Here is a 12,020-nt window from a genome sequence, read left to right on the forward strand (position 1 = left end):
ATCTTTCGGTGGTCTCTGTATAATGCTGTATGAGCTGCGGCCAATGAAACTTTAACCACGTCCCGGTGGTGGCTTGGCCTATATCGCTGCCAGACGCACGATTATGGCTAACTTTAGTCTTAAATAAAATAAAAGCTACTGAGGCTAGAGGGCTGCAATTTGATATGTCTGGTGATTGGAGGGTGGATGATTATCATACCAATTTGCAGCCCTCTAGCCTCAGTAGTTTTTAAGATCTGAGGGCGGACAGAAGAAGTGCGGACAGAAGAAAGTGCGGACGGACAGGCAAAGCCGGCACAATAGTTTTCTTTACAAAAAAAAACTAATAAGCAACAATGAAAACATTGAAATCCAAAGGGTACAAACCGTTGAAAAGATAAAAAAAAAAGGCTAATTGTATAAACTAATCCTCTTAAAACAACAAAAAAAGGGTTATTTGTACAACTAATCCCGTTAAATGACATAACAATAACAAACAACAAGGATTAAAATCGAAGGGACAGGGCGTCCTGGCTGAGTGATGCTGGGTCCCATTCATGCTTGCTGGGGGTCAGACACTATCCCCCCACCCCATGGCCTACCGCCCACCAGTCCACCTAATTGTCAACTGGTACCAGTGTCTCTTTGGGGTCCAAAACAAACAAACAAACACACACATACACAAGCATGGCTAAGGGCTGGCAACCTGATCCCCGGAGATCTGTTGATAAATCTGACTGCATCCTTCTGGCGCCACACATTCTACCTGAAAACTTCTTTATATATATATATATATATATATATATATATATATATATATATATATATATATATATATATATATAAAAGACAAAATCCACGAAGGAAAGAGAAACAATGGATTTTAGCTTTATTTATATATTCATCACGTTCCATATTTTCAAAAAGATTCACACACACACACACACACACACACACACACATATATATATATATATATATATATATATATATATATATATATATATATATATATATATATATATATATATATATATATGTGTGTGTGTGTGTGTTAATAAACTGAAAACAATTAAAGAAACCACAAAAAAACAGCAACATGAACAATAATAAAATACGTTTTTACAGAATCATCAACACTCAAATTAAAATGTAAACAAAGAAAACTTCTCTTGAAGATTAAAACGTAAACAAAAAAAGAATTTAAAAACAACCCAGCGTCATACAGTATAATCTTGCCTACCTCTTATCGCCTACCGCATCCGAACACAGTAAAAGCAAGGGTCTATTATTATTATTATTATTATTATTATTATTATTATTATTATTATTATTATTATTATTATTCCATAAGGGCTGGAATCTTATCTTGGTAAACATGCTGTTGTTTGTCAACAAGGTATGGAGTGTTCCGCTCGAGATTCTGTTATCGATAACAATAACACTAATTATAAGACTATTTGTTGTAAACGTCGTTACGCCAAACGTTTACTACAACAACAACGATAATTTTTTGTTGTGAACGTTGTGACAACGACAGTTTACAACAAGAACAACAAAAAATTCGTTTTTGTTGTAAACGTCATGACGCCCAACGTTTACAACAACAACATGTCTTTGTTGTAAATGTTATGACAACAAACGTTTACAACAACAACAACAACAACAACAACAATACGTCTCTGTTGTAAACATGACACCAAACGTTTACAACAACAACAACACGTCTTTGGTGTAAACGCCATGACACCAAATGTTATAACAACAACAATACGCCTTTGTTGTAAACATGACATCAAACGTTTGGCACAACAACAACAACAACAACAAAAATAAGTTTTTGTTTTAAACGTCTGAGGTCATGACTTCGTAAGCGCCTCACGGAAATTTTTAGAACGGCGTGGGACGTCAGACGCTATCGCCTTTTCCAAAGGTCAAGGGTCAAAACGTGTTCATGTTACATAAACACCAAACATGTTCCAGTTTTACTTTTCAAAATAACTCGGGTGTGGGTTTGTACTTCAGAGGTCAAGAGAGCTCTCCAAACTTGAGATTAATATATATATATATATATATATATATATATATATATATATATATATATATATATATATATATATATATATATATATATACACACACATATATATATATATATATATATATGTATATATAATTTTCAAGTTCGGTGGTTCGATCCTATATGCAGCCAACCAGTCGACCCAGCTTTAATAGGATCATGGGCTGGCAACCTCATCCCTAAAGACTTCAGTGGGAACAGGAATCATCCCCTTTAATTAGTGGGAAACAAAACCTATTTAATCGTGAAAAGAATTCGTAAAATAACACCGAATACATATAATTCAATACTACCTGATTTGCGTATTTGTGGAAGTGCATGTATACACTCTCTCTCTCTCTCTCTCTCTCTCTCTCTTCTCTCTCTCTCTCTCTCTCCGTCCACCACTTCACCTCAATCACCTCCTGCCATTAATTTTCCTCCTTATCTCCTCCCAGTGCTTTTCCTCTCCCTCCTTCCGTATATGGCATTTCCATACATGCAGACTTCCTCCCCCTCCCCTTCCCTCTCCCCTCTCTTACTCTCCCCCTCCCCCAATATTTCCCCTCGACCAAATCATACTCATTACCCCTCAACTCTCGTCGTTCGCCAAGAACTCTCGACGACGTCCCTTCATTTCTCTTATTTCATTTCCTTCTCTCAGGACTCAATACACTCGGCGTCTTAAAAGAGAGAGAGAGAGAGAGAGAGAGAGAGAGAGAGAGAGAGGTGGGAGAGAGAGAGGAATGGGGTGGAATGGGGCGAGGGTGACTACGAATAGTTATGGGTTTGAAGAGATTGAAAAGTGAAGACTCGAATACGTACAATTCGCAACATTGAGAGACAGAGAGAGAGAGAGAGAGAGAGAGAGAGAGAGAGAGAGAGAGAGAGAGAGAGAGAGAGAGAGAGAGAGAGAGTTAAAAATGTTAGATAATTCCATTTGCCCATGTATAGGGAAAAGGAGAGAGAGAGAGAGAGAGAGAGAGAGAGAGAGAGAGAGAGAGAGAGAGAGAGAGAGAGAGAGTGTCGTATCCTACAACCGTAAAACAAAAGGGGAGACGAAACTCCCCTTAATTGAAAGCATCTGATGCCTCAATTTAATTGCCGCCGAAGTAAAAACACTCCATACAACAAACAACAACAACAAAAACAACAACTAAAAAAAGCAACAACGGAAAAACAAACAACTTTACAAAAAAAATCATCCTTAATTGCATCTCAAAATTGCAAAAGAAATTAATCTGTTAATGGATAAAGGCCACGGAGGAGGAGGAGGAGGAGGAGGAGGAGGAGGAGGAGGAGGAGGAGGAGGAGGAGGAGGAGGAGGAGGAGGAGGAGAGGAGAGGAGGAGGAAATGGGAGGTAGGGAAGGGAAGGATTATAAGAACGAAAACAAAATAAGGAAGAAAGAAACAGACAGGAAAAAATCTGTGAAAGAAACAGACAGGAAAAAAAGGGTGAAAAAACAGACAAAAAAAGGGGAAAGAAACAAAAGGAAAAACTAAAAAGAAACAGACAGGAAAAAAAAGACAGATTCAGACAGGGAAAAAGGGTCATCCTTAAACAGACAGGAAAAAAGGAGAAAGATTCAGAAAGAAAAAAATCTGTGAAAGGAAAAGGACAGGAAAAAAAGGGGAAAGAAACAGGCAGGAAAAAGGAATTAAGAAACAGACAGGAAAAAAGGGAGAAAGATTCAGACAGGAAAAAAGGGTGAAAGAAACAGACAGGAAAAAAGGGAGAAAGATTCAGACAGGAAAAAAGGGTGAAAGAAACAGGCAGAAAAAAGGGAGAAAGATACAGACAGGGAAAAAAGGGAGAAAGAAACAGGCAGGAAAAAGGGAGAAAGAAACAGACAGGAAAAAAGGGAGAAAGATTCAGACAGGAAAAAAAAGAGAAAGAAACAAGAAAATAAGGGAGAAAGAAACAGACTGGAAAAAAGGGAGAGAGATACAGATAAGAAAAAAGGGAGAAAGAAACAGACAGAAAAATAAGGGAGAAAGAAAGAGAGAAGGAAAAAAAGGAGGACGGAACAGTAAGAAATTGAGGGGGACAGAAAGAAAGAGAAAATAAAAGAAGGAAAAAAAAACGGGAGAGGAAAGAGGACGAGGTAAAAAAAAAAAAGGGGGGAGAAATGGAAAGGAGGATGCTGAAACTGATGGAAAAGGAACACAAAAGGGAGGAAAAAGAAAGGAAATGAAGGAAAAAGAACAGAAAAGGAAGGAAAATGAACAGAAAAATGGGGCAAAGGAACAGAAAATGAAGGAAAAGAAACAGAAAAGGGAGAAAAAGGAACAGAAAATGAATGAGGCAAAGGAACAGAAGAATGAGGCAAAAAATGACAGAAAAATAAAATGGACAGAAAATGAAGGAAAAGGAAAAGAAAAATAAGTCAAAGGAACAGAAAAATGAAGCAAAGGAACAGAAAACGAAGGAAAAAAAACAGAGAGGGAAGAAAAACGAACAGAAAATGAATGAAAAGAAACAGAAAAAGAAGAAAAAGGAACAGAAAAGGAAGGAAAAAACAAAAATAAAAGAAAAAAAAACAGAATGGAAAGGAAAAGGACCAAAGGGAAGTAAAAGGAAGAAAACAAACAGAAAAATTACAAAAAAATTCTGATGATGACGTAAAGCCGACTTTTGCCCAGAGAGAAATTAAGGCCATCATATTCTCCTAATGGGAAATCAAATCTCCAACCGTATAAAAACATTTAGCAGAGAGGGAATTAAACTGGTATATATATGGGTAATAAAGACATTTTTTTTATCCCATAAAGACGCAAACAATTAAAGCATTTTAATGACGGTAAAATATTCTCTCTCTCTCTCTCTCTCTCTCTCTCTCTCTCTCTCTCTCTCTCTCTCTCTCTCTCTCTCTAGGATATATTTGATTTATATTCATTTACACATTTAATATCTTTCTCCTACAACCGGTGCTTTATAATATCTTTCTCTTACAACCGCTCTCTCTCCCACTCTCTCTCTCTCTCTAGGATATATTTCTCATTACATTCATCTTCCACATTTTTAATATCTTTCTCCTACAACCGACGCCCTGATCTCTCCTCTCTCTCTCTCTCTCTCTCTCTCTCTCTCTCTCTCTCTCTCTCTCTATGTTTATTTTGTATTTTAATACTTAACTTCTTTTTAAAACTCTTTTTTTTACAACCAGCACCCCCACCTCTCTCTCTCTCTCTCTCTCTCTCTCTCTCTCTCTCTCTCTCTCTCTCTCTCTCCATTCACCACGCCAACCAGGCGGAGAGACCCTTGAAAGGAAGAGGATAAAACGAGACACTTGGCAAATGGAAACTCATCAACCGGAATCCATATTCTGAACACATTAATATTTGCAATACCTTTGCAATTCCTACAAATCTCACGAGCCATTAGTCCGGGACAGAGACCGACTGAGAGGTATACGAAGTATTTCCCCAAAAGCGGCCACCCCATTCCCCCCCCCCCCCACAAAATCACTCCATCCCCACTCCACCTCTCCCAATCCCCATGAAGTCACTCCAACCCCCCTCCCCCACAAAGCTCTCTATCACTGGCTTCTTTTATTGGGTGGGCTTTATTCATCCAAATATTTTTCTCTGGCGTAATTCACATTCTCTCTCTCTCTCTCTCTCTCTCTCTCTCTCTCTCTCTCTCTCTCTCTCTCTCTCTCTCTCTTTCAAATCTCCATTATCATCTTCCCTTATCTCTCTCTCTTCAAATGTTTCAATTTCTCTCTTCAACAACCAACATGTGGGGGCTCTTGACTACACGACACCCAAACTCCATCATCCTCTCTCTCTCTCTCTCTCTCTCTCTCTCTCTCTCTCTCTCTCTCTCTCTCTCTCTCTCTCTCACACACACACACACACACACACACACACACACACACACACACAATTAGAAATCTAAACAGCAGGGGGAAAAATATGTTGGAGAGATATATTTTAAACTTAACTGAATTCATAATTCAACTGAAACTTTGCGGAAAACATATGTGACAGAGAGAGAGAGAGAGAGAGAAAGAGAGAGAGAGAGAGAGAGAGAGAGAGAGAGAGAGAGAGACTATAACCTTAGTTTTATATTGCATTTTTTTATGTATCCACTTCACATTATTATTATTATTATTATTATTATTATTATTATTATTATTATTATTATTACTCCCTGCAAACCTGCATTTGTCAAAACCTTAACATCCGTCTAAGATCAGATTACACAGAAGACAGATGCTATTTCATACGGCTGCAGTCCAAGAGATATTTGTTACTGAGAGAGAGAGAGAGAGAGAGAGAGAGAGAGAGAGAGAGAGAGAGAGAGAGAGAGAGAGAGAGAGAGAGAGAGAGAGAGAGAGAGAGAGAGAGAGAGAGAGAGAGAGAGAGGCAATCTCCTATTGCAACTCTGCAGCGGAAGAGATATATTTCTAAGGCTTTCGAAAAGCATTCATTGAAATGACATGTGGCTACTTAATAATATACCTTTTCAATAATTAATACAAAAATTATGTATGTATATGTATATAATATATATATATAATATAATATATATTCCAATACTGACGTTCAGGAACACTGTAATTTCACCACCCAAAATATAAATTTAAATAGAAGTAAAAATAACAGCTACATTAACTAAACTCTGAAGTGGGTTTTTATCAAGAAATGGAAACTCATAAAAAAAGAGAATAAAAATCTAGATTCTCTCAACAGATGCTTTCAGCTCTGATTTCATCTCCATTTGGAAATCTTATAAAAACGAGCTCATAAAAATCTCAGATTCCCATCAACAGATGCTTCTCTCTCTGATCTTCTCTCTCTCATTTCCGGAGATCTTATTTATGGGCTCAGTATTTCATCTCAGCGAACGTTGCTTGTATTTCAGATGTTGGTTCAAAGTCTCTCTCTCTCTCTCTCTCTCTCTCTCTCTCTCTCTCTCTCTCTCTCTCTCTCTCTCTCTCTCTCTCTCTCTCTCTTCTAAGATGGCTGCTTGTAAGAGTCCCTTGTCTCTACGTTGGTTCAAAAGTTCTCTCTCTCTCTCTAAGATGGTTGCTTGCAAGAGTCCCTTGTCTCGATGTTGGTAACAAAAGTTCTCCAACTCTCTCTCTCTCTCACACACACACATACACACACGGAGCCATTCGGCCGTATGACCTCCATTCCTACCAAGTCCATTCATAATCTACAAGCTTTATTTAAGCAAACTTCACACGGTTTCACCTATCGTGTGAAAATTTGACCAACAGGGATCAATAACTATAACATCTTTCACCTAAATCTTAAGATAGAAATGCCCAAAATTCGTTCCTAAGAAAATGAATACCCCAATCACCTCTACATATGATTTTCATGGATTTAATAACCACAACCAATCAATCCGGAATCAAAATACAAAATAATAAATCTACATTTCAAAACACAGAATATTTCAGCCCCTTAAAAGATCTGGCTTGAAAACGGCCCAATATCCAAAGCCCCAGGATACGAGATTTTATTCAGAAACAAAGCCACGCAGCCTTTGCAACATCAAGAACAAAAAAAATATCCATTTCTTCGTAATTTGGGAGAGCTGTGTTTGTCCCCTTTGCCCATCCCGTCGACCAGAAAGGGGAGAGACCTAAGGGAAGAGACCTATGGGAAGATATCAAATGGAAGAGATCAGGGAAGAAGGACAAGAGGGGAGAATCAGAGGGAGGATATCTAAAAAGGAAAGCGCCTATTGGATGAAATTCTAGGGGAAAAGTCTAGGGAGGAAAAACCTGTGGGGAGAATTTTCAGCGAAGAATTCTATGAGGGAACGAATTAAAAAAAAAGAAAAAGACCTAAGGCAGATGCCCATAGATACCCATAGGATCTAAAGGGAAGAAAATAGGATATGAGATCTAGGGAGGGAATGGCGTAAGGGGAATTACCTACTGGAAGAAATCCAACGGATGACATCTAGGGGGGAAATGGCGTAAATGCAGAGACCTTTGGGGAGAAATCTAGGGGAAATGATACTAGGGGAAAAAGCTGAGAGAAGAGATCCATGCTTATCAGGATTGGCCTGTCGCGCGGTTTTCATTAAAAAGAGAGAGAGAAAGAGAGAGAGAGATACATATACTGTATATATTTGATTTTAAATCATGAAAAAGGTAATATGACGAAAGTATTGAGCATCTCACTGTTTGGTAATACTATTCCCTCAAGTATTATAATTTTGTTCATATGTATATATATATATATATATATATATATATATATATATATATATATATATATATATATATATACAGTATATATATATATATATATATATATATATGTATATATATATATATATATATATATATATATATATATAGAGAGAGAGAGAGAGAGAGAGAGAGAGAGAGAGAGAGAGAGAGAGAGAGAGAGAGAGAGAGAGAGAGAGAGAGATGGATACGTAGATATATAATTAATGACAACGATAATATTAATAATAATAACAATAATTAAAAAACTTGAAGTCTCCAGTATCTTCATCGAATAAAACCCATTCAAAAACGGGCTACCAAAAAGCAAAGCGGAATTATAAAACCCTGAAAGCCTCTTAAGTCCTTCATTCTTTTCAATACGCCTGATCTCATAGATTCCAAGCACCTTTTTTTTTCTTCTCTCTCTCTCTCTCCCTCCCTCTCTCTAGAACGGCTGCCAATTCACAGACAATTCCGAATTTTACACCCGGAAGGGGGCTCCCTTCCCCGCCCCCTTCCTTTTTTAAAGGAGAAATCTAACTCGGCAGTTAAAGGAGAATTCCTCTCAAATTTATTGGGAACCTCAGTGACATTCAGACTTAATGTTTTAGGGAAATTGGTGCGGAGGGCCATCTGGGGATGAGAGAGAGAGAGAGAGAGAGAGAGAGAGAGAGAGAGAGAGAGAGAGAGAGAGAGAGAGAGAGAGAGAGAGAGAGAGAGAGAGGATGGTTGGGTTCAGTTGGTGTAAAGTTTTAGTTTTAGGTTCAGATGGGGAAAAACCTATGGGAAAAAATGATGAAGGTTAACTAAGGAAAAAAAGAGAGAGATGAGAGAGAGAGAGAGAGAGAGAGAGAGATGGGGAAGTCTAACTGAAAAAATGATGAGAACTGAGAGAGAGAGAGAGAGAGAGAGAGAGAGAGAGAGAGAGAGAGAGAGAGAGAGATACTACCCTAAAATCCATTCTTTCACAAACGCAGAAACCAAAACAATCAGTGCAATGCCTCTATCAAATAACAACTTACAAATGGGAAAAAGACAAAGCCATCCAAACATACACCCATCTCCCCCTCACCCCCTCCATCCAACCTCCCCCACAAAAAAATCTCACAGCACGATACATCAACGACAAAACTGGGTAAATAGATCAATAGGGAAAAAAGGGAGTAATAGAAGGAAGAGAAAGGAAGGATTAAAAAAAAAAAAGGAATCGGGGTAAAAGAAAATAAAAAAAAAAGAATCAATACCAACACGGGAATTAAAGGATGCGGCTACTGGCTATAGATGAAAGGACACCGCCCATCCCAATCGATATTGGACTGACGGGAAAACATTTGGCATCAAAGGGATGCCGCCCGTCACGGGCATCACTCACATTGGCCCACCTCCGAATAGGCAATAATTGGAGGCAATATTGTGGCACTGAAGTAAGTAGAGCCTTAATGGAATTATAAAGGAGAATAAATCTCAAATATTGTCTTACGGAGTGCAAATATTAATAAAGTTAATACATTTTTGAACAATAATATTTTCGTAAGTCACCTGGAGTTAAAACTGACACACGACACATACACACACACACACACACACACACACATATATATATATATATATATATATATATATATATATATATATATATATATATATATATATATGTGTGTGTGTGTGTGTGTGTGTGTGTGTACATACATACGTATGTAAATGCATAGGCAGTTATCACGGGTATCACTCACTCGTACATGATGTAAATACCTAATAAAAATCTCCCAAAATAATGGACAGAAAAAAGCAGACTCACAAATATACTGATTTCAAGAAGACAATTGCCGCATTCATGGCTACAATAATGTAATTATGATTTAAAGAATGATATTAAACACGAAAATCAAAAGCTGATCATCTCACAAAACCACAAAGAATTACAAATAATAATGATGCCGTCGCGTATCAATTACTAGCAACAGCCATCGCCATTGTACATTTGAAATTACTAAAAAAAAAAAAAAAAAAAAAATGTGTCGAAGTTTCTCCAGCGCAATTGAGTTTTCTGTGCAGCCGCTACAGCGTATAATCAATCAACGCCACCGAAATTAGATCTATCTTTTGGTGGTACCAGTATAATGCTGTATGAGCCAAGGCCCGTGAAACTTTAACCACGGCGCTGTGGTGGCCTGGCCGATATCGATGCCAGAAGCACGATTATGGCTAACTTTAACCTTAAATGAAATAAAAACTAATGAGACTGGAGGGCTGCAATTTGGTATGTTTGATGACTGGAGGAAGAATGATCAACTTACCAATTTGCAGCCCTCTAGCCTCAGTAGTTTTTAAGATCCGAGGGCGGAGAGGAAAAAGTGCGGGCGGACAGACAAAGCCGGCACAATAGTTTTCTTTTACAGAAAACTAAAAAACCTACGTATTAATAACCACTACTGCTCAAGGGATACACGAGTAACTACAAGCACAAATGGGTTGTGAACACACGCACAAAAATCACTCCGGAGTGAGTATTTTCTAAAGCGTATTAGTACAATTGCCTTTGGCTGGTATTAAAATGATTGAGAACATGAAATATTTCAAAGCAACATGGAGGAAAAGGTAACTCATATTCTACAATATATATATATATATATATATATATATATATATATATATATATATATATATATATATATATATATGTATGTATGTATTATGTATGTATACACATATAAATGTATATATATATATACATATATATACAAGAGAGAGAGAGAGAGAGAGAGAGAGAGAGAGAGAGAGAGAGAGAGAGAGAGAGAGAGAGAGAGAGAGAGAGAGATGAACAAAAAGATGCATAAAATATGGCCTCAATACGCCAAATATAATTTCTCCCACCCACACACATGTATATATACATATATATATACTGTGTATATATATACATATAAACATGCAAAGAATACTGCTACACCCGGTCATACAATGTTGTTTTAATATCCCACCCAGAGAGGAACAACAATTCGGGAACGCATTGTATATTCAGGAAAAAGGAAAAAGAAAGTAAAAAAAAAAGAAAAATCGAAAACAATTACGTCTGACTCAAAACAAATAAAACATCCATTCTCTTTTATGGAAAGCGTTACCGATACACCATTTAAAATGGGTAAAAAGAATAAAATGGAATGGAAAGGAGGGTATAAAAAGCAATAAAAGGAAGAATGATAAAAATGGAACCGGAAGAATGATAAAAATGGAACCGAAACAGAAAAATATCCTTGGGGGAAATTTTTTGGAAAAATGCGACGCAAAAAGAATCAGCGCAAGGAAGTGGTTGAATGCTGAATATTAATAAAAGATATTAATATAATATATATAAAAGTTGTATGCGAATATAATGACATTACCAAAACATAATAAAAGGAAGAATGATAAAAATGGAACAGTCGAAACAGAAAAATGTCTTTGGGGGAATTTTTTTTGGAAAAATACGATGCAAAAAGAATTAGCGGAAGAAAATGGTCGAATGGTGAATATTAATAAAAGATATTGATAAAATGAATATAAACGTTATAAAAGATATTTATGACAACAAAGAAATAAGAAAAATGCAAGCTAAACTATAACATGAACAGAAAATACTGACGAAATACAAAAAACAAATGGGAAGCTCCTGAAGAAACGAATTTTAAATAAATTCACTAATTAGAAGAATATTATTCAGAAGGAAATAATCGGATCGAGGGGAGAATACAGTAGGTGCATTTTAAATATACTCATCGATCCTTTAAAAGTATATTATTTA

At 36.8% G+C, this 12,020-nt stretch overlaps 1 protein-coding gene across 4 annotated transcripts in view; it reads right to left on the reverse strand.

Annotated features, from left to right (window-relative positions):
- LOC136830680 (tyrosine-protein kinase transmembrane receptor Ror2-like) overlaps nucleotides 1-12,020 on the reverse strand; it is a 719,079-nt gene that overhangs the window by 438,029 nt on the left and 269,030 nt on the right. The gene's annotated exons all lie outside the window — the stretch shown is intronic.

The sequence above is a fragment of the Macrobrachium rosenbergii genome, chromosome 47, assembly GCF_040412425.1.
Source record: "Macrobrachium rosenbergii isolate ZJJX-2024 chromosome 47, ASM4041242v1, whole genome shotgun sequence".
NCBI classification, from domain to species: Eukaryota; Metazoa; Arthropoda; class Malacostraca; order Decapoda; family Palaemonidae; genus Macrobrachium; species Macrobrachium rosenbergii.